Genomic DNA, 26,685 nt, shown 5'->3' with positions numbered 1-26,685 from the left:
CCAGAAGTATGTAAGAAGTGAGATGATCTGAAATTGTTTAGGATATTTTCTAGAAACACACGGTAAGTTTTTTTTTTTTTTGAAACAGAGTCTCGCTGTGTCACACAGGGTGAAGTGCAGTGGCACAATCTTGGCTCACTGTAACATTCGTCTCCCAGGTTCAAGCAATTCTCCTGCCTCAGCCTCCCAAGTATCTGGGACTACAGGCATGCGCCACCATGCCCAACTGATTTTTGTATTTTTAGTAGAGATGGGGTTTCACCATGTTGGTCAGGCTGGTCGCAAACTCCTGACCTCAGGTGATCCACCCACCTAAGCCTCCCAAAGTGCTGGGATTACAGGTGTAAGCCACCATGCCCAGCCCACACCGTAAGTTTTTATAATTGTATAATGACATTAGTGGAATAAATGAATGGATAATTGGTGACATTCAGGCAGTGTATTTAGGTGATGAGTTTTCTAATCAGTTAACTGTGAGACACAAATCCATGGCAAATCAAACCACATTAGTATAGCATTTTCCCCATGGATCTACTCAATACTGTGGCAAATTAAGTATTTAATTGAAAAGACCAGAAATTGTCCTATTTCTTATCTCACTAACAGATTTGTGACTAAAAGTTAAGGATGTTGAATGAATACAGACAAGATGAATTTGTTTTTCCCTATGTTGCATTCTCCATTAAATTTAGTATTTTTTTCCATTTGCAACTTTAGATGAGTATTTGCTATTCTTCAACTTTTACACTGTACACATTCTGATATGAGTGAACTAACTGCCGTGGTAGAACTTTGTTTTTAAGTCTACTAGGTTGCTTTTGTGAAGCCTAGTACTGCTTCTATTTTTGTAAATAAATAATTATTTGAAAGTGTGTTTCAAAGATTTCAAACATGTTATCTTTTGGTAATATTGATGACATAATGTCAATTAGTGTTATTTTCCTTTCCTTCAGTGAAACATGGTATAGAATTTCTGCAGTTTGACCATTTTCAATTTGACTATTTTTTCTTTTGGGGTATTAAAATTTAGAAGGTCATGGGAGATTTTTCTCTTCTAGAAAATTTTAAGTTTTATTTATTTATGTATCAAGACAGAGCCTTACTCTGTCACCCAGGCTGGAGTGCAGTGGCATGATCTTGGCTTACTGCAACCCCATCTCCTGGGTTCAAGTGATTCCACTGCCTCAGCCTCCGAATAGCTGGAATTACAGGTGCACATCAACACACCCGGCTAATTTTTGTATTTTTAGTAGAGACGGGGTTTCACCATGTTGGCTGGGCTGGTCTCAAACCCCTGACCTCCAGTGATCCTCCTGCCTCGGCCTTCCCACATGCTGGGATTAAAGATGTGAACCTTTTATAAAAAGTTAAAGTAACATTTTTGCATTTTAGTTTTTGTGTCTTTTAGCTCCTCTGCATTATAATTATAATAATGCTTTGGAATTTTATAATGGGAACAAAATTCTAATCAATCCTAGAATATAGATGATCAACATAGAGTGAAGATATAAAATATAAAGCTTCAGCATAGTTTCCATTAAGGAAAGATTAGCTATTTAGATGTATAATGTGCTTTTGAAATAATGTCTGAAAACATAAACACAAAAATATTCATTAGAATTTATTCAGAATGCATTTTCTACAATATGGAGACAACAGTTTTTGGTAAAGGAAACACAATTCTTAGGAGTTTTTCTAAGAGACTTTCAGAAGAATTTTTTATAGATTCAGATAAATAAATGATTCAAATGAACTCTAGCTGAATTAGTAAAGAAACAAGGTAGGCTGGGCGTGGTGGGGAGGGCAGATCACGAGGTCAGGAGAACGAGACCATTCTGGCTAACACGGTGAAACCCCGTCTCTACTAAAAAAAAAAAAAAAAAATTATCCGGAAGTGGTGGCAGGGGCCTGTAGTCCCTGCTACTTGGGAGGCTGAGGCAGGAGAATGGCATGAACCCGGGAGATGAAGCTTGCAGTGAGCTGAGATTGCGCCACTGCACTCCTGCCTGGGCGACAGAGCGAGACTCTGTCTCAAAAATAAATAAATAAATAAATAAACAGGGTATTTGGAAAACACTGTATGATACATGAAAATAAATTTGATGTGTCTGTGAAGTATCTTACTATAAAAGTTCATTATTTTTATCTTTCATGTTGTCAAATTGAATTATGATTTATGGTTTGCATCTACTCTAATGAACTGCAAAGCATTCATTTCATGTAAATTAATGAAATGCAAAATAGCATACAAATTTTTTCTGTATTGATTCAAGACATTGGACTATCCTATATGATAGACAGAAGACAGATTTACCTTTTATTTATACTGTACTCATTGATACTGTTTTTATTGTTTTTGAAATACAGGCTGATCATTTACATTTGAATGAAAATGTGATGGGAAACAAAAATATACACTAATATAACACTCCTCATTTGGCATAAGAAAATGAGATTAGGTGTGGTGGCTCACATCTGTAACCTCAGCACTTTGGGTGGCTGAGATGGGAGGATCTCTTGAGGCAGGAGTTCTAGACCAGGCTGGGCAATATAGTGAGACCTCATCTGTACAAAAAATTAAAAATTTAGCCAGGTGTGGTGGTGCATGCCTGCTACTCCTAGCTACTTGGGAGGCTGAAGTGGCAAGATCACTTGAGCCCAAGAGGTGGAGGCTGCAGTGAGCCATGATGGCGCCACTGCACTCCAGCCTGGGTGACAGAGCAAGACTCTGTTGCAAAAACAAAAACAAAAACAAAAAAACCCAAAACATAACACATTAAAAGACAATATAGCTCTATTCTTTTGGGGCTAATAATAAGAGCTTATATTTGTTTTTTGTTTGTTTGTTTGTTTGTTTTTTCTTTTATTATTATTATTATACTTTAGGTTTTATGGTACATGTGCGCAATGTGCAGGTAAGTTACATATGTATACATGTGCCATGCTGGTGTGCTGCACCCACCAACTCGTCATCTAGCATTAGGTATATTATGTGCAAGATCCTCTTCTAATTACTACACATGTATTTTATCACTAAAATAAAATATTAATTGAGCAACAACTATGTATGAGCAGGTAAATGAGAATCCAGAGTTTACATTATGGACCTGAGTAGAGCAAGATGCAATTTGTAGAGTAGTTAGGATACGATTTGAGCAAAATCTTGAAGGCAAATGAAGACGTTAGTTCAGGAGATATGTCAGGAAAGAATGTTTGCAGTAGAGGGCCTCGCCAGGGAGAATGCCCCAGGGCCAGTGTGTGCTGGGTGTTAGTGACACAGCAAGGAGGAGAGTGTGGCAGAGTGAGGAAGAGGGAGTGAAGTAGAAGGTGAGGTTGGAGCAGTTATGAGGGACAACATCATGCACGGTCTTGGCAACCTGTTGTAAGGATTCTGTCTTTACTCCAAGGGAAATGAGGAGGTACTGCAGGTTTTAGAGAAAAGCACTCTTCTCTCAAGGCCTGATTCTATTCTCGTCTGACTCTCAAGCTATCTCAGTTTTATTGCCACATACATTTATTATTCATTAACAAATAACATATATAATGCACAGTTCATTTTTTGACCAGCATCTCCCTACTCTGCCCACCCCCAGCATCTGTAAGTGCCATTCTACTCTCTGATTCTATAAGTTAAAAAAAAATTTTTTTTTTTGAGATGGAATCTCACTCTGCCCTCCAGGTTGGAGTGCAATGGCAGTCTCGGCTCACTGCAACCTCAGCCTCCCGGGTTCAAGCGATTCCCCCCACCTTAGCCTCCCAAGTAGCTGGGATTACAGGCATCCACCATCATGCCCGGCTAATTTTTGTGTTTTTGTCGAGACGGGGTTTCACCATGTTGGCCAGGCTGGTCTTGAACTCCTGATGTCAGGTGATCTGCCCGCCTTGGCCTCCCAAAGTCCTGCGATTATAGGCGTGAGCCACCACACCTGGCCGAGTTCAACTTTTTTACGTTCCACATGAGTGAGATCACATGATATTTGTCTTTCTGCACCTGGCTTATTTCCCTTAACACAGTGGCCTTGAGGTTCATCCATGTTGTTGCAAATGACAGGATTTCCTTCTTTTTTAAGGCTGAATGCTATTCCATTGTGTATGTACACCATATCCTTTTTATCTGTTCATCCTTTGATGATTAATCCCATATCTTGGCTGTTGTGAATAATGCTGTAATGAACATGGAACTGAAGGAATCTCATAGGTATAGTGTACTGATTTCCTTTCCTTTGAGTATATACCCAGTAGTGGGATTGCTGGATTATATGATAGGTCTGTTTTTAATTGTAATAAACAACAAATAACATTAACAAATGACATGTATAATATATTATACATTTTTAATAAAATTTTTAAAATATGAGAGTCCTGAGAGTTATGGGGTTAATGTATCAACTGATGATAATTTGCCATTAGTTTATCTATTATTTGTCCAGTAAAAGATTCAATATTTAGTTTAACTTAATATGTCTTTATAAATGATAAGACCAGCTCCTTCCCTTATTACTCTTAATTTTCAAATGCAACCAGGCTATAGGATGAACATTCCATTCCATATTGTTTCTTAATTTAGGTAATAAAGAATTAAAACACAGTAAGTTTATAAGTTCAATTTCTGGAACTTTTTGGTGAAAATATAGTATTCTAGCCAAACTCCCCCAGAAATACCCTTTTGCCTGCCTTTTAGTATTACAGCATCTGTTGAATTTTCAAACTGGCATCCTCTTGATTAGTCAGCTACATCTAAGGAGTTTAAAAATCAAATAAAAAAATCAAAATCAAAATCAACTAAATGGTTGAAATGGGAGTCAGGATAATGCCAAGAAAACAGGGAGAAAACCCTAACACACAATGATTTTCACTTTTATTTAACTTTTTTCTGGGACCAAAGATAAATGTCCCCAGGGACATTTGCTTCCTAGTCTTGAGATGGTCAAGCTTGTTTCTGTCACATTTGCATTCTGGATTTTGCTCATTCAGTCATAATTACGAATTACTCCAGGACTTGTGACTTGTCAAGTGAAAGAAAAATAATATTAGAAAAATATATAGCTTTTGTAACTAAACAGCAGTAAGTGTAGGCCGTATTTAGAATCTCATTATGAGAGCAAACCATTGGAGCTACCATAAACCTTTTGTCTCAATATTTTAGACGGGGTCTCTGTCACCCAGGCTGGAGTGCAGTGACACAATCATGGCTCACAGCAGCCTCCACCTCCCAGGCTCAAGTAATCCTCCCACTTGAGCTTTCTGAGCTGCTAGGATTACAGGTGTGCACCACCATGCCCAGCTCATTTTTTTTTTTTTTTAATTTCTTTGTAAAGACAGTTTTGGCATGTTGGCCAGACTGGCCTCGAACTCGGGCTCAAGCAATTCACCCGCCTTAGCCTCCCAAAGTGCTGGGATTACAGGTATGAGCCACCACGGCTGGTCAAAGAAAAAGAATTTTTAAACATATTGCTGGTTTTAACAGTAAAAAGAAAATTATACATATTGTACATCATGTACAATATAATGTTTTTTGAGGCAGGGTCTCACTCTGTCACCTGCTGGGTGAAGTGTCAGAGCCCCCACACCAGAAAAAGGTCCACTCACAGGTTGGTAAAAGTAAATTATGGACACCAGTATAAGTGTGAAAAAGGGAAGTTTATTAGAAAGGAAGAAAGCTGCAAAAGGGTGCAGCCGTGATCCGTGGTGGATTTTCCTTAGGGGTATTTACGGATCTTACTGCGGGAGTTCAAGGTTGCAAAATGAGTTTCAGCACGGCATTCCAGAGACGCATAAAAATTTTAGTTACTTATAAGTTGAAAGAGGCTGGAACCAGATGTGACCAGGGGGTCTTTGTTCCCTTCTAAATTCCTCAGATAAGGAGTTTTTCTCTTCGGTGCTCTGTTTGAGGGCCACTAGGTGATTTCCACTCTCTCGTCACCCAGCTGGAGTGCAGTGGTGTGATCACAGCTCATGTAGTCTTTAAAATATACCTGGGCTCAAGGGATCCCCCTGCCTCAACTTCTAAGTAGCTGGGACTACAAGTGCACACCCCCGCACCAGGCTGATTTTTGTACTTTTTGTAAAATTGGGGTCTTATTTTGCTGCCCAGGCTGGTCTCAAACTCCTGGCCTCAAGCAATTTTCCTGCCTCAGCCTCCCAAAGTTCTGGAATTATGGGCATGGGACATTGCATCTGGCGCATAATATAATTTTATAAATTATTGCATGTAACTTGGCCACACTTGAGAACAAAAAGAAAATAGTGAAAGTTACTATAGATCACTAGAATACATTTTTCTCTGTCATTAGTTAAAACCACTGTGAATGCCTTTCACTCCAATTACTTTCAATTCCAAGTTCAGTCTTAATATGAACATTATCAGATGTTGGGTAAAAATAATCTTTTCAATTATCTAAATTTGTTCACTATCAAATGTATATACCTTGTGAATACCTATTATCTACCTGTTGAAGTCACATGAAGTGTCAACAGTTTTTCATCGAGAATACAGAATATTTATTGTCTTCCACATTTTAATTCTAAATAATGTTATTTATGTAGTAAGAAGTGTCTGTAAGAATTATCTCCCATGACTTTCCAGTGGTTTGAGGAAAACATTAAACTATGAAGTTTGTACAGCAGCTGCACAGATAATAAAACCAGTCCTCCGCCCCTTACCACCTCTTAATGAAGTTGTTAAATTAGATCTTGCTTTCTTTTTTTGAGACGGAGTCTCGCTCTGTCACCCAAACTGGAGTGCAGTGGTGCGATCTCGACTCACTGCAACCCCTGCCTCCTGGGTGCAAGCGATTCTCCTGCCTCAGCCTCCCAAATAGCTGGGACTACAGGCACGCACCACCACACTTGGCTAATTTTTGTATTTTTAGTAAAGACAGGGTTTCACTATGTTGGCCAGGCTGGTCTTGAACTCCTGACCTCAGATGATCCGCCCACTTTGGCATCCCAGAGTGCTGGGATTACAGGCATGAGCCACTGTGCCTGGCCTAGATCTTGCCTTTTTAAAAACAAACAAAAAAAAGATATATATATATATATGTATATGTATATGTATACATATATATGTGTGTATGTATATATATAGTAGAAATATATACTAGAAAAGCTAAAGTAATATATATGTATATACTAGTATATATATGTACTACATATATATACTATATATACGTATATATACACTATATATACGTATATATACACTATATATACACTATATATACGTATATATACTTACATATATACTACATATACATATATATACACTATATACTATATAGTGTATATATATGTATATGTAGTATATATGTAAGTATATATACACTATATATATGTATATACTATACACGTATATAGTATATTAAATATTATACACGTATAATATACACGTATAATATACATGTATAATATACACATATATATACGTGTATATATAGTATATATATACACGTATATATATACTATATATATACTAGAAAAACTAAAGTAACTACTAGTTGTTGGAAAAATACCCATGAAACAGAAACAGCATAGTTCTGATATTACTTTCTCTACAGTCTTTTCATCACACCTCAGCAGCGACCAGTTACAACCAAATGCAGAAATGACTATCTTTCTTTACATTGTGAAATACATTTCTAAGGTTTCTTCAGTTCAAGATCCATCTTTTGGTTCTCTTGCTGTGAATTCAGTGTATGTTTTTCCAATATAATTTGACTGGACATCATGTTGAAACTGAAGGGTAGACATTTTAGTGGGTGAACTTCACTTATCCTTCTTGTACAAAAGATAACCAAAGGAATAAAAACACACCAGAAAATAGAAGTAGAAGATCAGTCATTGGGGTTATTCAGTGCTGTGTCCATGAGCCAAACTCTGTATGAAATGCAGGATGTATATCGCTACATGAAACGTATTCCTTAGTCTTGGGAACTAGTTATCAATCTCATGTGGACCACAATACAGGAGTGCTATACTTCAGTGTAGAGCATATTCTAGAAATAATAAAGATCTAATATTTTATTTAGCATTTCTGCCTTTTCAGATATTCCATGGACATTCTTCTATTTTGCGGTATTCTTATTTTCACTTCACAGTCACCAGAGGTGACTGATAGGAACTGAAAATGAGCTTTGTGTGTATTCATAAAATTCTGGGGATTAGTAACATGAAATAAAAAGATTTATGTGAAGTGCAGGTTTTCATATGTAGGCTGAGCCCTCTTAAGGATGTGTCCTGTGGTGAGCAGAATACAAAAACAGCTAAAAGGCATATTCTGTTATCATATGTTCATAGTCCTTTTAACCTCCCTGGAAACCTTTATTTTCAGCCTCTACCGTCTAAAAGTCATATGAGATATGATCAAAAGAAGCAAAGGACATTAAGTATTTAGGTGATGGGATAAATTAGTCAAGACTGAATTTGCTGTAAGAAAGAACAGTGCATCCATATTTTGTTATCAGGGTGCTCAGGCAGATTAAAGCAACAAAATGACAGGCTTATGCTTGGCTCAAATAAAATCGACGTTTCTTCTATAACATTTAAAAAGATTTATGAGGGACTTTGAACTATATTTCCCTGGCCTTTAGGGAGCAAAGCATATGCCAATAGCTGCTTTAATGAAAGAGAGAGAGGGAGAGAGAAGGAAAATATTATTCTTTTGATTTAAAAAATACGTTTTAGCTTTTTAAAGTCTCTGATGCCTGAGAAAAGATACTGCTTGCAGAAGTGACATATCTACTTTGAAGTATGGCCATTTATCTCTCTATTTCCAAATGTACCTTAGACAATTCAAGCTCTCTAGACAGCACTTCAGGACTCCAGAAGAGAGTTTTCCTCTTAACAAATGGTGACAATTTGTTTCTGACATTGTAACAAATTAATTGTTACATAACCATTTTGAATATTCTGCTAATGTTTATGATACAAAATGGTATACTGTGATTATCAGGAGACAATTTGTTTTGTTCTCTAGTCCTTACATAGTTTGAAATAACATTTTGATGTAGGAAATATTTGAGAATATGGCTTAAAATTTTGTGTTGTACGAGGTCAAGGGATCAAGACCATCCTGGCCAACATGGTGAAACCCCGTCTCTACTAAAAATACAAAAAATTAGCCAGGCATGGTGGCAGGCGCTTGTAGTCCCAGCTACTCAGGAGGCTGAGGCAGGAGAATCACTTGAACCCAGGAGGCAGAGGTTGCAGTGAACCGAGATTGCACCACTGCACTCCAGCCTGGTGACAGAGCGAGACTCTTCTAAAAAAAAAAAAAAGTTGTGTTATACCCAATTTTGGTATGTTGTAGTAACTATGAGATAGAATTTTAAAAATATGTGCTTCTTAAAAAATGTTTTTTAAAAATTTGGAATAAATATATAAATCCTAAAAAGCCAGATTGCATTAAAAATCTATCATTATGTTTTTAGTAAGATGGTTGTATCTGCAAATGTCTTAGTGAATTTCTATGAACTAAATTAAAGAAACTGTCTATAAGTAATTCATGTTCTCTTTTTAAAGAGAATTTGAATTTTTTTAATTTCTAATTTTTCTTTCACAACTTGAATTCATAATCAGTATTTATTTTATAGTTATTTTAGTCACTTGGTTTTAAAGTTATATTTTTATTTTTAAGAATGGCTTCAAATGTCTCAACTGTATTTTAAGTATGCTCCAATTCTGTTAAAATGATTTGTATTTAATCATGTAGTGGAGTGTGCTGGTAGATGATCCCATCTTTGCCTTTTTACACTGGTGCTTTGAACAAACTTGTTTCATACATTCCTGGTTTATGTGTGTGTGTCATATGGTTTAAGCATTCACCAATTTAATTGTAATAATGTAAATATTTCATTATTTTTTTTTTCGACAGAGTCTTAGTCTGTCACCCAAGCTGGAGTGCAGTGGCGCAATCTCGGCTCACTGCAACCTCCGCCTCCTGGGCTCAAGCGATTCTCCTACCTCAGCCTCCCAAGTAGCTGAGACTACAGGTGCCCACCATTACACCCAGCTATTTTTTTTGTATTTTTAGTAGACAAGGAGTTCCACCATGTTGGCCAGGCTTGTTTCCAACTCCTGACCTCAAGTGATCCTCCCACCTCAGCCTCCCAAAGTGCTGGGATTACAGGTGTGAGCCACCACACCCAGGCTAATGTAAATATTTCTTTTTCTAGATTAGTTTATAAAGTTTTATTTGTTCTTTTGTTGTTTTTAAAGTAACAATATAATAAAATATAAATGAAAATATTTTTGATGAGTTAATTTGTGTGTAAGGGATTCTGTTCTCTTCAAAATCCAGATGAATTCATTTCATTATAAAAAGCAAAGATACATATAAACACTAATTTTATAAAAACAAATCTACAGGATATCTGGTGTAACATAAGCTACTGCCATTTTTGCAGTTGTTATTTTTGTTTTAAGACAATTTCTCAATAACCATAATAATGAAAGCATCTTAAAATTGCTCTGCTCGTGAGGGCACATTTGTGGCACCAGAATAGTATACCTGCTATACTTAATTCGTGCAATTTTACAAAATTTTATATACTGTTTAAAGTTAAAAAATAACTTCATATGCCATGTTGCTTCACTAAATAACACATAATACTTATTTAGCAACACAAAATGCCTTATTTATGCTGAAAACTCTTGGCAATTATAACAGCTTTTCCATGATATCCACAAGACATTAGAAAAATTATAATACATTCTTTATCATATTAACCAAGAACAAAACATGATGACTAAACTGTGTAATTCTCATAAGTTTGAGATATTTTTGTCTAATGCAGTTTATTCCAATTTTTTCCTAGAGGACCAATCTTATCAACTGGTTCTCTCTTCTTTAATTGTCTTTAAAAAGTTGTCTATCTAAGAAGAGTCAATCTTAAGTAATGACTGTTTATCTTTTATTACTCATGTCTATGTCTATATGTGGAAATAGCATTTTATACCAGAGCTACCATACAATGTTATAAAATTCCAACTGCAGCAAAAATTTTGGCAATCTGTGAAGTCTCATCACTGTGAGTGATGAGATTAGGCAGAAAAATGCATAATTAAAAAAATAAGCTTCTGTGATTAAATCATGGAATTGAATGGATATTATGATCAAGAGAATTCTACATGACCACCAATGAATACCAGATTTTCACTAGTCATTGTTAAATATTGAAAATAAATAGTGTTCTCTTTTACGGACAGTAAAGGGATTCTCTCTAAGGAAGAGACATTTAAGCTGTAAGCAGGAAGGAGCCTAGCATGGGAAGAGCATCAGATCATCAAGGCAGAGGAAACAGGAAGAGCGTAAAGGCTGGTTTGCAACGAATTGAAAGGTGGCCAATGTAGCTGGTGTGCAGTGAGCCAAGTGGGCTGCAGTGGGGAATGATGCTGGCGAGATCACACACAGCATCCTAGAGTAGAAGGAGTGTGTGGAAGGTATAATGGTGAGTTAATGTAAAGGAAAGTTGAGTAAAGATCTTAAGCAGGAGGCTGACATACTCCAGGTCATACTTGGAAATAATTCCTTCAGTTGCTGAATTGATTTTGTGTGAAATAAGATAAAATATAGACAAATCTGTTTTCACGAAACACATATCCCAGGAATTACATTATTTTGGAGCAATACTTAACAAATTATTTTCAAAATCATGGAAAATTTTATTAAATACTAGTAAATAACTTGTGATCATAAATTCCTTTAAGAAAAACACTATCTTCTTTTCCTGAATTAGTTTGCTTAAGAGGCTAATTATTTTTACATTTATTGGCAATGTCTTCAGCTTTCCCTGTTTGGAATTTAATAGTTCTGAAGGTCTCAGGGTCTTCTGTAACTCTTTCTCTGTTGTTGTTTTGTGTGTTTGTGTTTTTATTTTGAGTTTGGTGGAGAGTCATTCTGATGATCTTCAACATTGTGTCATTAACAAAACAGAAGTTTAGAGATGCATACATTCAGTACAAGTCCAAGTTTGCCAGTTACTTTGTTGCATTCTATTGTATGATGTGCACAACAACAGTTTCTTCTTCTACAAACTTAAGATTATAGTATAATACAGGAAGACTTTTGAATTACCTCTCCAGCAAACCTACATAAACACTCTTTACAAGTTACTCAGAAAGAAAAATAGACTCACTTTTTTAAAGAGTTATAGGAGGAAAACACACAATTGTGTGGTAGCTAACCATTCATTGCCCATATTTCTCATTCTTAATCCCAAAGCAGAAAATTATCATATTCTGATATTTGTCTGCAAGCTGGACATGGTGGAGGGTTTGAAGCTAATGACCCCTTTTGGATCTGTCTTGGTTGTTGAGACATATTTTTCAACTGGATTATTTATTCAACAAATATTAACTGAGCACCTACTATGTGTCAGATATTGTGCTAGGGCATGGGCATACAGAAATGAACAAAATATAAATTCTTTTTTTTTTTTTTATGGAGTTTTGCTCTTGTTGCCCAGTCTGGAGTGCAGTGGTGTGATCTCGGCTCACTGCAACCTCCGCTTCCCGGGTTCAAGCTATTCTCCTGCCTCAGCCTCCCGTGTAGCTGTGATTACAGGCATGTGCCACCACACCTGGCTAATTTTGTATTTTTAGTAGAGATGGGGTTTCTCCATGTTGGTCAGGCTGGTCTCAAACTCCTGACCTCAGGTTATCTGCCTGCCTTGGCCTCCCAAAGTGCTGGGATTACAGTGTGAGCCACCATGCCTGGCCAGAAAATACAAATTCTTGACCTCGTAGCTTTCATAGTTTAGTAAAGAGACTCAATAAGAAAAAAAAAAGTCAATAGTAAGATAAACAATACATTGGATGGTGATAAGTGTTATGGAAAAAAAGAAAGCAATCATTTGGGTGGAAAGTTCAATTTTAAAATAGATCAGCTTGTGTCAGATTAAACATGGCTGCAGATTCTACCCCACTCCCATTTAGTCTTCAGCTCTTCCTCCCATCCCCTCTCCCAGCTGAATCTGAGCTGCCTGTGACTACTTTGATAATAAAATGTGACAAAATTATGCAAGTTCTCAGCAGTTCGAGGCATGCTAGCTGAGGTGCCGTACGTGCAAGGAAGAAACCATCCTGGACATCCAGCCCAGTCAAGCATTCAGATGACCGCAGACCTATTCACTTTCTGGCTGCATCTGCATGAACAATCCCGAGTGAAAGCTGCCAAGCTGAGACCAATAAACCCATGAAGATATGGGAAATTATAATAAATTGCTGCTTTAAGCTAGTACATCTTGGGAATGGCTTGTGAGGCAGCAATAAATAACAAATACACACATGAAAGAACAAATGAATGAATAAGTATTTTGAGCAAATGTTTGAAGATTGTGAGAGAGCAAATCATGTGGACATTTAGGGGAGGAACATTTATGTTAATTAGTCCATTTATTACAAGAGAAAATGAGGGTTTTAACTGGATTTCCAGACATTATCTGAACAAGCAGGGTATGTGATATCAAAACCCCACAGGTGTAGAGAATTCAAGCTAGTTTTTTTTTTTTTTTCTTCCAGGGATTGTTTTTCTACATCAGAAATATGTCTCCACCTCACTGTTCCCTTACCCTAGGGGCTTATTTATCACAGTCAGAAGAGTATGGTTCTACTCATAATAGAAGCAATTAACTTCTCTGCCTTAGGGAAACAAGTTTAATTAATCAAAACATTCTTGCTAAGTCATGTTGACCAGTACAGAATGTTCTGTAATTAGTAATATATTTCTAAAAAAAAACTATCTGAATGTTGAATATTAATCTTAATAAACGTTTTCATGATAGCATTTTAAAAATAAAAATGTCACCATTCTTCTCAAAAATTCATAATAAATAGCCTTTCACATACTCTGGCAGTATCTACTGTCAATCACCTTTTGAGAAATTGCCTGACTATAATTATAGCTCTTTCATATGAGCGTGGAGATCACACTAGGCAATGCATTGAAAGTCTTGGTGACCAGGTATGGCGGCTCTCCCCTGTAATCCCAACACTTTGGGAGGCTGAGGCAGGAGTATCCCTTGAGTCCTGGAGGTCAAGGCTGCAGTGAGCTGTGATCACACCACTGCACTCCAGCCTGGGCACAGACTGAAACCCTGCCTGTAAAATATAAAAATAAAAACAAAGAAATAAAAAAGTCTTGATATTGTTTCTGATGCCTTGGAACTGTTAAAAAAAATTATTGTTGATGTAGTTATAAACTGTATATGTTGTTTAATCATTTGTTCAAATTTCTTAGAGTAATTCCTTCTTAATTTTGTATTACATGCATATCCCAGTTTATCAAATACTTTCAAAGGATTCAGGGCATCTAATGTGATTTTATAGAATACTGCATGGCTTGCATGTCTTGTAGCATCAGAATCAACTGAAGAACTTAAGAAAAACCCACAAGATTCTCAACAGAGGGAATCCAAAAATCTATTTTTGACAGCACCCCTGGTGATTTTGATACCCATCCACAAATAGGTAACTACCAAAAAAATTAAAAGATATTATTAAATAGAAATATGATAGCAGAAGTTTAAATTTTCACAGAGGATTAAAAGACAAAAAAAATCTATGACAAAGTAGAACAAAAAGACAAAAAATCAAAATTGGAGAGAAATGATAAGCAACTTAGAAGATCAGACAAGGAAAACCAACAACTGGCTATCAAATATAATGAGATTCAGCAAAAAATGCAGTGAAAATGCTCCTCCATTTTGTACTAGAGGATACAAAAATGCCTTTGAATGCTGCAAATTTTTTCCTGTTTAAAGACGTTTCTTTTAAAATTAGTAACTGATTTGTTTAAGCAGAGTATTATAGCCATGACTACAATGTTTAAGATAAAAACCGGTCATTTGAGTTTATTTTTGGTAATGCCACTTTGTTCTTAATGATTCAAATATTTACTTTGACTCTGTGCTCTCTTTAGGCCAGGACATATTTAAGTAAGATGTTAATAAAAATTTAACAATATTTAAGGATTATTTGAGCTATATTCTAAAAGGCTTTAAAAATATAGATTATCAGGCAGGGCTCCGTGGCTCATGCCTGTAATCCCAGCACTTTGGGAGTCTGAGGCGGGCGGATCACAAGGTCAGGAGTTCAAGACCAGCCTGACCAATATCATGAAACCCCGTCTCTACTAAAAACACAAAAATTAGCCAGGTGTTGTGATGTGTGCCTGTAGTCCCAGCTAATCTGGAGGCTGAGGCAGGAGAATGGCTTGAAATCAGGAGGCAGAGGTTGCAGTGAGCCAAGATCGTGCCATCGCATTCCGGCCTGGTCGCATTCCGGCCTGGGCAACAGAGTGAGACTCCTTCTCAAAGAATCAAAATAAAAATAAAAATAGAGATTATCATGTCATTCATTAAAAGGTTAACTATTAAAGAGTGTGTTTGCTAAACATTTTACAGTATAAAGCCTTCCTCAGAAGCCCAATTTTGAAATATCCTTACTCATCTTTATGGCATGTTATACTTTATGCCAGGGAGCTTTTTAGTCTACTATTCTTTGGATAATTTTGAACTCCAAGCCCACGGCCACTAATTCTGATGTGCTGATGAACACTGCAATCCTGGCTACACCAACTGGACACTAAAGATATCACAATACTGGATGTTTTCATAGGATATTTTCGGGAATTTTTCTAAAAGGTGCCAGAACTTTCTAATTGTATTTCTCACTGGTATATAGGCTCAAACAGAGTAGAGACCATATTTTTTGATCACTTCTGTATACACAGTGTATAGAAGAAATAGGTGCTCAAGAAACATTCTCTGAATATTAACATAGTGAGTCTGTGCCCATGCAGCTAGCATGGGCATAGAGAAAAGGAGTGAGCATGTGAACTAAACTTATTACAGTCAGGTCTTGATTTAATTGTTCTCTTATTTCTATCCAAGGGACATGTTTCCCTCAATGTTAGGGTAAGAGAAAGTCAGGTTGGCCTCTCCACTAGTATTTCCATAGACACAGAAGCTAACTTAGAATTGTTACGAATTTTCAGAACTAGTCCTCTAAATAAAAGCATTTACTTTAAATTTAGTGGAAAGCACTTCTTGTTCCCCTTCTCTGATGATGACTTTTTCTAAGACACTTGCCATCCCTGACCCCAACTGCTCTAGCTCTTCTTTATTAATCTGGAGCACTCTGGGGGCACCACGAGCCAGCATCAGGCCTCCTGGCTCTGCCATAGTGTGGCCTCAGGGCAGCAGGAGGTAGTGGGGGCTATAAGAGCTACAGGAAGGCAGGAATTCAGCCCCAGAAGCAAACTCAGTGAGTCCTACCAATCTAGACTCATGCCCTTAACTCTAGGAAACCGTTTTATATATTAATTATTTGGTAATTTGCTAATCTTCATTTTCACTGCTTTATTGATGAATCTCATATTCAATTGTGGTTGTTGTTCTTCCTTGTCTGATCTTCTAAGTTGTTTATCTTTTCTCTCCAATTTCCATCTTTTGTCTGTTCTACTTTGTCATCGATTTCTTTGTGTGTGTGTGTGTCTTTAAACTGTGAAAATGTAAACTTCTGCTATATTTCCATTTAATAATAGCTTGTAATTTTATTGCAGTTGCCTATTTAGAGCATCTATTTATTGTAGGAAAAAACTGTTCTTGTCACATGGCCAGGAAAGATTAGGCTCGCAGACACACATAAGGGTGATGAGTGGAATTCATTGAGCGAAAAGGAAAAAGGAAATACAACTCAGCAAAGTGAGATGGAGTCCTGCCAACAGGCTCTCTACTTCACCAAATGAATCCCAGGTTACCACACAGGGACAGAAGAGGCCAGCCTCTCCACCCCCTACCCAAACCAGCGAGAACTTCCCGAGGCCCAACTCCATCCTCCGAATGCACAAGCCAGCTGGGGATTCTCTGGGGAGCCCTTTTTTCCTTGACTGTCCCATATTCCTATTTTAGGTAGAAAGAAATACATCCATTTTGTTTAGAATGCAATATATTTTGTAGTATTCTAAATAAATATATACATATATGCATATATGTATTTATATATACAAATATATAAATATATTGTATTTATATATACATGTATGTATATAAGTGTGTGTGTATATATATGTGTGTATATATACACACATATGTATATATACACACATATGTATATATACACATATGTATATACACACACGTATATATACACATACGTATATATACACATATGTATATATACGTATGTGTATATATATACACACATATGTATATATATACACACATATGTGTGTATATATATATATTTGGTGTGCCAGTGTGCCCTTTTTAAACTCTCTTCAGCTGCCTGCTTTATCTTTTATTTCTTGGAATTTCTTTTTTGCTCATTTATTTCTGTTTCTGTCTTCCAAGTTGGACGCATTCCTCAAATACCTAGTGGTTGTCTCTTTCTAATTAAGAGTGAATTACCAGTAGTATGGTAGATTAAATAGCAAGAAAACCTTTTTTGTTCCCAAACAATTGAAGTTTTGAAACAAATATGCTTGTGTATTTAAAATATGCTTATTTAAAATATAGGTACAATTAAAATATAATTACTTATATATGTAAACATGTATGTACACATTGATATACTGTCAAGAGAGTATGTAGAACCCTCAGAGGCCAACAATAAAGTTAAAGGAGAAGTTCAGGGAGCTAAGCAAGAAAGCACTGCAGGCAGCAGCAGGTCCTGGGTCATTTTCATATTCCTGGTCTCCTTGGGCTTCACATTGGGTGTCCTGGTAATATAGGTTAGGAAACAGAGCTGAGTTCAGCCTGAGACTGGAGGTCAAGTTGGAACACACAGCATAAGGGTCAGGACTCTAAAGGACTCCGTGAAAGGCTGAGACAGGAAAACAAAATTAAACAAAGCAAAAAATTACAGAACAATAATAATAACAAAAGTTGTGTGTAAGGCAGAAAGGAAAATTTACATCTTTTATACCTTGAGTGAGTTGAGGGGGAAAATATGTCTCCTGAGAATTTGGTACCACAAGCCAGCTCTCCTGTGAGTTGGTGATGAAAATTTCTGCTACTTTCAGAAACCGAAAAACTCAAGTCTTGGATTTAATATAAAGGAAGTCACTATACATTTCAGAGGTTTGGCATCCTATAGACCATATTCTCTAACAATAATGCAATAAATATACAAACAGATAACATACAGAAAATTTAAAAAGCTTTCATATTTGAAAACCAAAATAAATAATCCAAGAAAAAAATGACTTATATGTCAAAAAGAGATCTCAATAAACTTTAGAGAATACTTAAAACTGAACAAGAATGAAAAGTTTGCATATCAGAACTTGTGGAATTCACTCAAATCAGAATTAGAAGGTAACTTTATAGGGTTAAATACGTTTATTAGAGAAAAGTCCAAAAAGCAATGAGCTCAGCATCCATCTTTCCACATTAAAACATTAGAACATATATAGGAAAATTTACCCAAAGAAAATAAAAATAAAGAAAAAAATTAATCTAAAAATAGAAATTATTGAAACAAAGTAATCATACCAAAAAAAGCTGATTTGAAAAGAATAATAATGTTGGAAAACCTTCAGCTTTACTTATTATGATAGTCATTAGTGCTGTTTGCTAAGTTTTGTGGCTCCCTGTCTTCTGGAAACATAGCAGAGTTGCACTTTTTGGTCTTTGTGTTTGAAGGGGAGGCAAGTGACTCTTTCTACCTATTAGGCTGGTGTAGAAATGGCATGTACCACCTAGAGTCTAGAATACTAGATTGCCAAAGTGAGATTTCCCTGGTGTTTTTTATTCTGATATCATGACTAGCAGTATTCAAGATGGTTGTCCTTTATCAATCTGAGCTTCTGAATGGCTATAATGGGAAGAGATCCCCACTGTGAAGCTGGGACGGAAATACTGTAGACTTATTGAAAAATAAAATGTGATGTTTAAGTCATTCAAATTTTTTTTTTTTTTGAGATGGAGTCTTGCTCTGTCACCCAGGCTGGAGTGCATGGCATGATCTCGGCTCACTGCAACTTCCACCTCCCGGGTTCAAGCGATTCTCCTGCCTCAGCCTCCTGAGTAGCTGGGATTACAAGCGAGCACCACACTCGGCTAATTTTTGTATTTTTAGTAGAGATGGGGTTTCACCATGTTGGCCAGGCTGGTCTGGAACACCTGACTTCATGATCCACTCACCTCGGCATCCTAAAGTTCTGGGATTACAGGCTTGAGCCACCGTGACCAGCCTGTTTGTTTTAATAGCAAACATAAAGTGTAAAACAAAGGTTGTCCTGGCCAATGCTCTTTAAGAAAAGAGGAAGAAAAGAAAGAGAGAGAGAGAGGGAAAGAGAGAGAGAGAGAGGCCCACATAGAGAGAGAGAGAGACAGAGAGAGAAAAGGGGCAGAGGGAGGGAAAGGGAAAGAAAAAAGGAGAAGAGAGGAGAAGAGGGAGGAAAGAAAGAAGGAATGAAATAAAAAGGGAAGAATTAAAATCATTGGAGAAGACCAAAGGAAATACGTTCAGATGATGAACGTATTAAAAATATTATTTAAAACGTTATATACAACTTAATGAGAAAATGAATAACTTTTATTAAGTTTAAATATGCTTACAGAAATTGAATTTAGCAAACAGATTTAAGAAGAAATAGAATACTTGAATCACTCTATATACATCAGCAAATTAGATCAGTAGTTTAAATTCTTCCCATAAAGTACACAAGTGGACTGGATAGTTTTACTGGTTGTTCTACCAAATATTTACTGTGCAGGTAATTACAACTTTATGCAGGCTCTCCCAGGGCATTGAAAAAGGGGATCACTTTACAAGGCTGGAACTTCATTACAAAACAAGAAAGCAAAAATTTGTTGCCAGACATTCATTAACATATTGATGTCCCTATACCTTCACCTATTATATTTTAACCTCTCCTTGTGTTCCTTTGTCTCTATCTCAATCTATTTTGCCACCATTGGTCTCTTAAATTTTCCTCAGATACTCTAGACACACACCTGCCTCAAGGCATTGACATTTAGTTTCCCTCTGTTTGAAACCTTCTCTCAGGAGTTCGAGACCGGCCAGGCCAGCACAGTGAAACCCCATCTCTACTAAAAGTACAGAAAATTAGCTGGGTATGGTGGCGGGCAGCTGTAATACCAGCTACTAGGGAGGCTGAGGCAGGAGAATCGCTTGAACCCAGGAGGCGGAGGTTGCAGTGAGCCAAGGTCGCGTCATTGCACTCCAGCCTGGGCAACAAGAGTGAAACTCCATCCCAAATAAATAAATAAATAAATAAATAAATAAAAGAAACCTACTCCCAGATAGCCTCTTGGATGGTCCCTTTACCTCCTCCAGACCTTTTCACAAATGCCATCATAGTTATTCCTTGCCTGGTCTCTTTATGAGAAATTGAAACTGATATTCCAATACTCCCTGCACCATTTCTTTGTTTAGGTTTCCTTCCTTGAACTTTTCACAATCTTACCTATATTTCTTCAGTATCTTGTTTATAATCTTGCTTGCACCTCTACAATGAAAGCAGAGATTTTCATTGATTTTATTTACTTCTAAGGTCTCAGCAATTAGCATAGTGTCTGACACCTGGTAAGGGCTCAATAACTGTTGGATACATTGATAAATGCAAAAGTATTAAACAAAGGTAGCATGACAAATTTAGCAATGTATTTTTAAAAACCCAGTGACACCATTTTTTTTCTCATGAATGCAAGTTTCACTTACATTAGAAAAATTTATTGAAATGGTAGATAAAAAGAAGAAAAAAAATTATTTTACCAGATGGGAAGCATGTGATAGAATTTAAAACAAGAGACCATCTTTAACCAATAAAACAACAGCAAGCATCAAACTTAATGGTAAAAGCATAAGTATTATCGATAATATCAGGATCACAAAAGATACCTTTTCACATTACTTTTAATTTGCTCTCTGTATTTTATCAAATAGTGTAAGACAATAAGAAGATAAATTAAAAGCACATATATTGAAAAAAAAGAAATAAAGCCCAAAATTTTCACAGATGGTATGATTATCAACTTAAATTTAAAATAATCCACAAACTCAAAATAATTCACAGGATGAATGAAAGAATTTTAAAGTTTGTAGATAAAAAATTAATATATAAATTACATAAATAATTTATACAAATGCAAAAAGACCAATCAGAATCCAATGAGTTAATTTGTGTAATCAGACAAACTGTTTATAAAATTGATTGGCAAAGTAAAAGGGCAATGAATAGCCGTGACATTCATGAAGAAAATGCATTGGTTGAGGCAATTTCCTCCACAAATCAAAACATACTATAAGGCAGTATGGTATTGGCCCAGCTGTTACTGGAAAGGGGTCCCCATCCAGACCCCAAGAGAGGGTTCCTGGAACATGAGCAAGAAGTTCAGGTCAAGCCCCTAGAGTAAAGTGAAAGGAAGTTTATTAAGAAAGTAAAGGGATAAAGAATGGCTATTCCACAGACAGAGCAGCAGCTTGAGCTGCTTTACCAAGGATTCTTACTGTTATCTCTTGATTATATGCTAAACAAGGGGTGGATAATTCATGAGTTTTTGGGGAAAGGGGTGAGCAATTTTTGGAACTGATGGTTCTTCCCCTTTTTAGAGCATGTAGGGTAACCTCATGACTTTGCCATGGCATTTGTAAACTGTCATAGCACTGGTGGGAGTGCCTTATAGCATGCTAATGCATTATAATTAGCATATAATGACCCATGAGGATGAGCAGAGGTCACTCTTGTTGCGATCTTAGTTTTTGGGTTTTAGCTGGCTTCTTTACTACACCCTGTTTTATTAGCAAGGTCTTCATGACCTGTGTCTTGTGCTGACCTACTGTCTCATCCTGTGACTTAGAATAGCTAATCCACTGGATATGCAGCCCAGCAGGTCTCAGCCTTATTTCACCCAGCCCCTATTCAAGATGCAGTTGCTTTTGTTTAAACACCTCTCACACAGGGATAGACAAATAGACTGATGGGACAGAATAGACAGCCCTCAAACAGACCTATACCTCTCTGGACACTTGATAATGACAAAGATGACGTAGGGCAGGAGAAAAGGAATCAGCTGCCTGGTAAATAATATTAGGAAAAATTTGTCAATGAGTCAATTGTCAGTCTATTGTAAATCTCACTTCTCAACCTCTCCTGTCAATCACTTTTCCAGAATCCACAATTGTGCTGGCCTCTCTTCTTTGTTGTCTGTCTCTCCTGGTCTTTTTCTTATTGGTTTAGGTTCTTTACCCTTTATTTGTTTTGGTGCAGTTTGTGGAGTGAGCAAAAGCAAAGGCATGTATTTGACGTCACAATGTTTAAATGGAAATAAATTAATCAATGTCTTTTTAAAAATGTCAGTATCTTTTTTTAAAGATAACATATCTTCACAGCTTCTATTTTCTTTTTCTATTTCTTCTATTTTCTTCTTCTATTTCTTCTATTTTCTTTGAAATTTTGAAATTTCTTGTATTAGTACAAGTCAATCTATAACTTCACTAATCTTTGGGCAAATGCTAATGTTTCAGAGGGTGTGTTGAACATCTCATAATTCTTTTAATATTTGTTTTCATGTTAAAGCTGAAGGCACAGTATTATTTCATTTTGGAAAGTATAACCAGAAAATGGATATGAGAAATACCTCTTTGTGTATATAGGTAGTGACTAGAACATGTAAATTCAGTATTCCCTATTTGAGCCATCTGTTCTATTTGAGAATTAATGGGCCTATTTTTATTATAATATCTAGTGTTGAAAACGTTTCCTGTTCAAAGTAATCTTTATCATTTTACTAGAGAGTTTCTCAAGAAAAAAATATCTTCTCCAGCACCAGCACTCCACTTACTATGCCTTCACTAATATTCATTTAATAGAGTGGCTTTTCATTTGCAGTTCAGTGAAAACGTGGTACTGGGGGCAGCAAGATCCGCAGCCTTAAAGGGTGATTGTTGGGAACCTATCCGGGGCCCGGGGCAGGGTTGCTATGACAACCCTGCTGCTCTGCCAAGGCTGTTCCTCTCTGTGGGTGGAAAGAAGCTCCCCTGCCAGCAACTACGTGGGATCCTGGCAGCTGGAGAGAATACTGAAATAATGCGCTGCTTCCCCAGATGGGAGTTCAGAGAGTCTTCTTTTAAAACGAATAGGCAACTCAGGCTCTGTGGAAGAGTGGGAATAGTTAGGATCTAGCCCATTACAAGTGCGAAATGTGTATGATGAAATACTTAAGGTTTCTTCCTTTGAATAGAAGTTTCACGGAGGATCGGGTCTTAAGTCAAAAGATTCTAGCTTAACTTCACAGTAGCGCAAGTTTAGAGGAATTTGTATTTGCCATAAAGGTAATATGATTCTGAGAGATTTAAATAGTACCATTTACATAGAGTAAAAAGACCTTACACTCATTTGGAAATGCATGTTATCTCAGGGTTGTCAATTTGGGTTGACCCAGTTTTGGAATTTATCTCGGGCTTTTCTTTCTAAATTTGAAAGCTACTGCTCAATTGAAGTTATACTTGATGCTCTGATGCAGCAACTCCAGTATCCCCCTTGCAGCTGTAGAGCATAGTGTGGAGGCTAGAACTTGTCCATTTGAAGTAGAGTGTAGAGAATGAGAAATAAGTGAAACCGACCCTGAATTAATACTTAAATTAATCAGAAGTCCCCAGAAGTGGTTTTGGTGATCAGTCATGAGCTTACCACTTTATCTGCTCCTGAGCTATCCTGATTCTGACTTTGTCTTTACTCAGTTATTAACTTTAGGCTCTAGGATCCAGCAAAGGCAATTCCCACCTATGCATTCGGTGTTTGCATTCTTTATATATGAACTTATTCTATTTTGAACAGTTTTGTGAAACATGTTCATCTATCTGGTTTTCATACTTCTGAATGTCTGCAGTAGAAACCTCCCACAACCACATCAAATCCTTCTAGAACAGCGAAGACAGAAATTACAGATGAATAGGATTTAAAATCATGAGGCTATGTGGTATACTTGCCAAAAATAGGGATAGCTCTACATTGGGCTGGCACTAATTTTTTTATTATTATTATTTTTAAATAATCAATGAGGTGGAAATTGTAGAACATCAACAGACAGAATAGTTCAAAGATTTTTCTGCCGCCCTGTTAATCTCCACCCAAAACTGTGTTCAGTGACATTCAGACACTACACACATTGTTTTTAGCCATCTGCTGGTGAAATCTCTTCCTATTCCATGAAGTTTCAAGCTGTTCTAACCTTTTCTACTTCCCCACATTGTGTGTGTGTGGGGTGGGGTGGCACACACACGTGCACGTGTGTGTGTGTGAGAGAGAGATGTGTGTTGGGGGAGGAATGTTCAAGAAACAATTTTGCCTGCACAAACAACAGCTACTGAAGTGGGAAGGTGTTCAGACTCCTTTTTTTAACCTCCTCTGGGGCAGATGGGATGGACTAGAATTGTCAAGAAGGCCAGTTCAGTGAGCAGCATTAAAAATAGCAGACTAGCTCAATCTCTCAATATAAACTTAGTTCTCACAGGAACTTTGCAATTATCACATGCTTCATATGTTGCTATATGCATCTATGCCTTCTAGATAAGGTGCACACAGATCTTCCTATGACTTAAGCACAATAATAATCCATTTTAAAATCTTGTTTGTCATTTGTTTCTGAAGAAAAAGGAAAAGTCATTATCTGAGGGGCTTCAGCATTACGAAGACAGATTTGATCAAGGATTTTCATAAGGAGGAAATCTTTGGAATGAGGATATGTGTGTGTATCTGAGGGTTGGGGTGGCTAGAGGTGGGTGCATATGGAACCTAGGTCATCCTTGCAAGTACCCTTAGCCTGTCAGCCCTCTTATCTAAATTCTCCTTTATCAGCCGTGGCTGGCACATAGTGCCTCACCAGTATTTCCTCTTGCAAAATATATATACTTAAGCATTTCTAGTTAATTTCTTAGAAGATATCTAGCAATAGCCTAGGAAATTGTGACCTTTATTTTGAATATTTACCATCATTTTCTGATGTCTCAATTTAAATGCTTAAACCTGTGTTTTAATAGGTAAAAGTGATGAGACTTCACAAAGCAAAAGTGCCCATGATGACCAAAGAATTTTTGAAAACCACATGACGGCACAGTAATAGTTCATATGAATAATAGTTAAATTAGGCCGGGCGTGGTGGCTCATGCTTGTAATCCCAGCACTTTGGGAGGCTGGGGTGGATGGACCACTTGAGGTCAGGGGTTTGAGATCAGCCTGGCCAACATGGTGAAACCCCGTCTCTGCTAAAAATACAAAAATTAGCTGGATGTGGTGACGCGCACCAGTAGTCCCAGCTACTCGGGAGGCTAAGGCAGGAGAATCACTTGAACCCAGGAGGCAGAGGTTGCAGTGAGCCGAGATCGCACCGCTGCAGTCCAGCCTGGGTGACGGAGTGAGACTCCATCCTCCACCCCCCAGAAAATAATAATAGTTAAATTACATCTAATAATGACAGATAACATGTAGTAAGTAGTTACACTATGTCAAGCACTATTTTTTTATATTAACTCATTTAATCCTCATGAGAACCATATGAGAGAAATTCTCTTATTGTCACATTTTTAAAGATAATAAGCTCAGAAGAATAAATTTGGCAAAAACCACATAGGGATCGGTGTGTCCAATGTGCTGTCATTTGCTGTGCCAGTGTCTTTCTCATTTTTTTAAACCATGAATGATAGCAAGAAGTAGATTTTCATTATGAGTCACCACTCAAATATCATATAGGAGTACTGAAGTCAAAAGAGTCAAAAATAATTTCTCTTACTACATAACATGCATTCAGTTATTGTCTCTTCCAGTCTCTGCCACTTTTAATATTTGCTGGTCAAAGTTCTCCAAGTTTTGAGGTCAGGAGTTCGAGACCAGCCTGAGCAACACGGTGAAACCCTGTCTCTACTAAAAATACAAAAAAATTAGTGGGGGACGGAGGTGCGTGCCTGTAGCTCTGGCTACCTGGGAGGCTAAGGCAGGAGAATCTCTTGAACCCAGGAGGAAGAGATTGCAGTGAGCTGAGATTGTCCCACTGCACTCCAACCTGGGCAACAGAGCCAGACTCTGTGTCAATAAAGAAAAAAACCAGTTCACTAAGTTAACTTCACAATATACTAACAGGCTTTAACTTACTGTCTGAAAAATTAGTTAATGGGTACAAAAACACACTTATGTAGAAAGAATAAGTTCTAGTATTCAATAGCATAGTAGGGAAATTATAGTTAAAAATAATCTATTGTATATTTCAAAATAGCTAGAAGAGAAGAGTCTTAATGTTTCGACACAAAGAAAACGTAAATATTTTAGGCGGTGGATATCCCAATTACCCCGATTTTATCCTCATACATTATAAATATGTATCAAAATATCTCCTGGATCCCCAAAACATGTACAACTATGACACATCAATAAAAAAAATCTGTTACAAAAAAAGAAAAATACAGATACACGAAGAGCAAAAGAATAAATACCATTGAAATAAAACCATACGCATGTGACATTTGAGAGCAATAAATTCAAGATGGAATGATATGCATGCATGTATGGTGAAGATTAATTATTATAGAAAGTCTGGGTTGGGAAGGAAGGGCTTCTCTAGGTTTTGCGGTAGATGAGGAAGACATCAGTCATAGCAAACATTCTCTTATTTGTGGAGGATGGGTTTATAATTAAGGAATTTGATCTTAGTAACCTTCAACACA

At 36.8% G+C, this 26,685-nt stretch overlaps 1 protein-coding gene across 2 annotated transcripts in view; it reads left to right on the top strand.

The window, feature by feature from the left end:
• Positions 1-26,685, top strand: part of GPM6A (glycoprotein M6A) — a 370,006-nt gene that overhangs the window by 274,516 nt on the left and 68,805 nt on the right. The window lies entirely within an intron of this gene.

Source organism: Pongo pygmaeus, chromosome 3 (genome assembly GCF_028885625.2).
Source record: "Pongo pygmaeus isolate AG05252 chromosome 3, NHGRI_mPonPyg2-v2.0_pri, whole genome shotgun sequence".
Lineage (NCBI taxonomy): Eukaryota > Metazoa > Chordata > Mammalia > Primates > Hominidae > Pongo > Pongo pygmaeus.
Note: the sequence above shows the minus strand (reverse complement) of the source record. Positions and strands in the feature narration are given on the sequence as shown.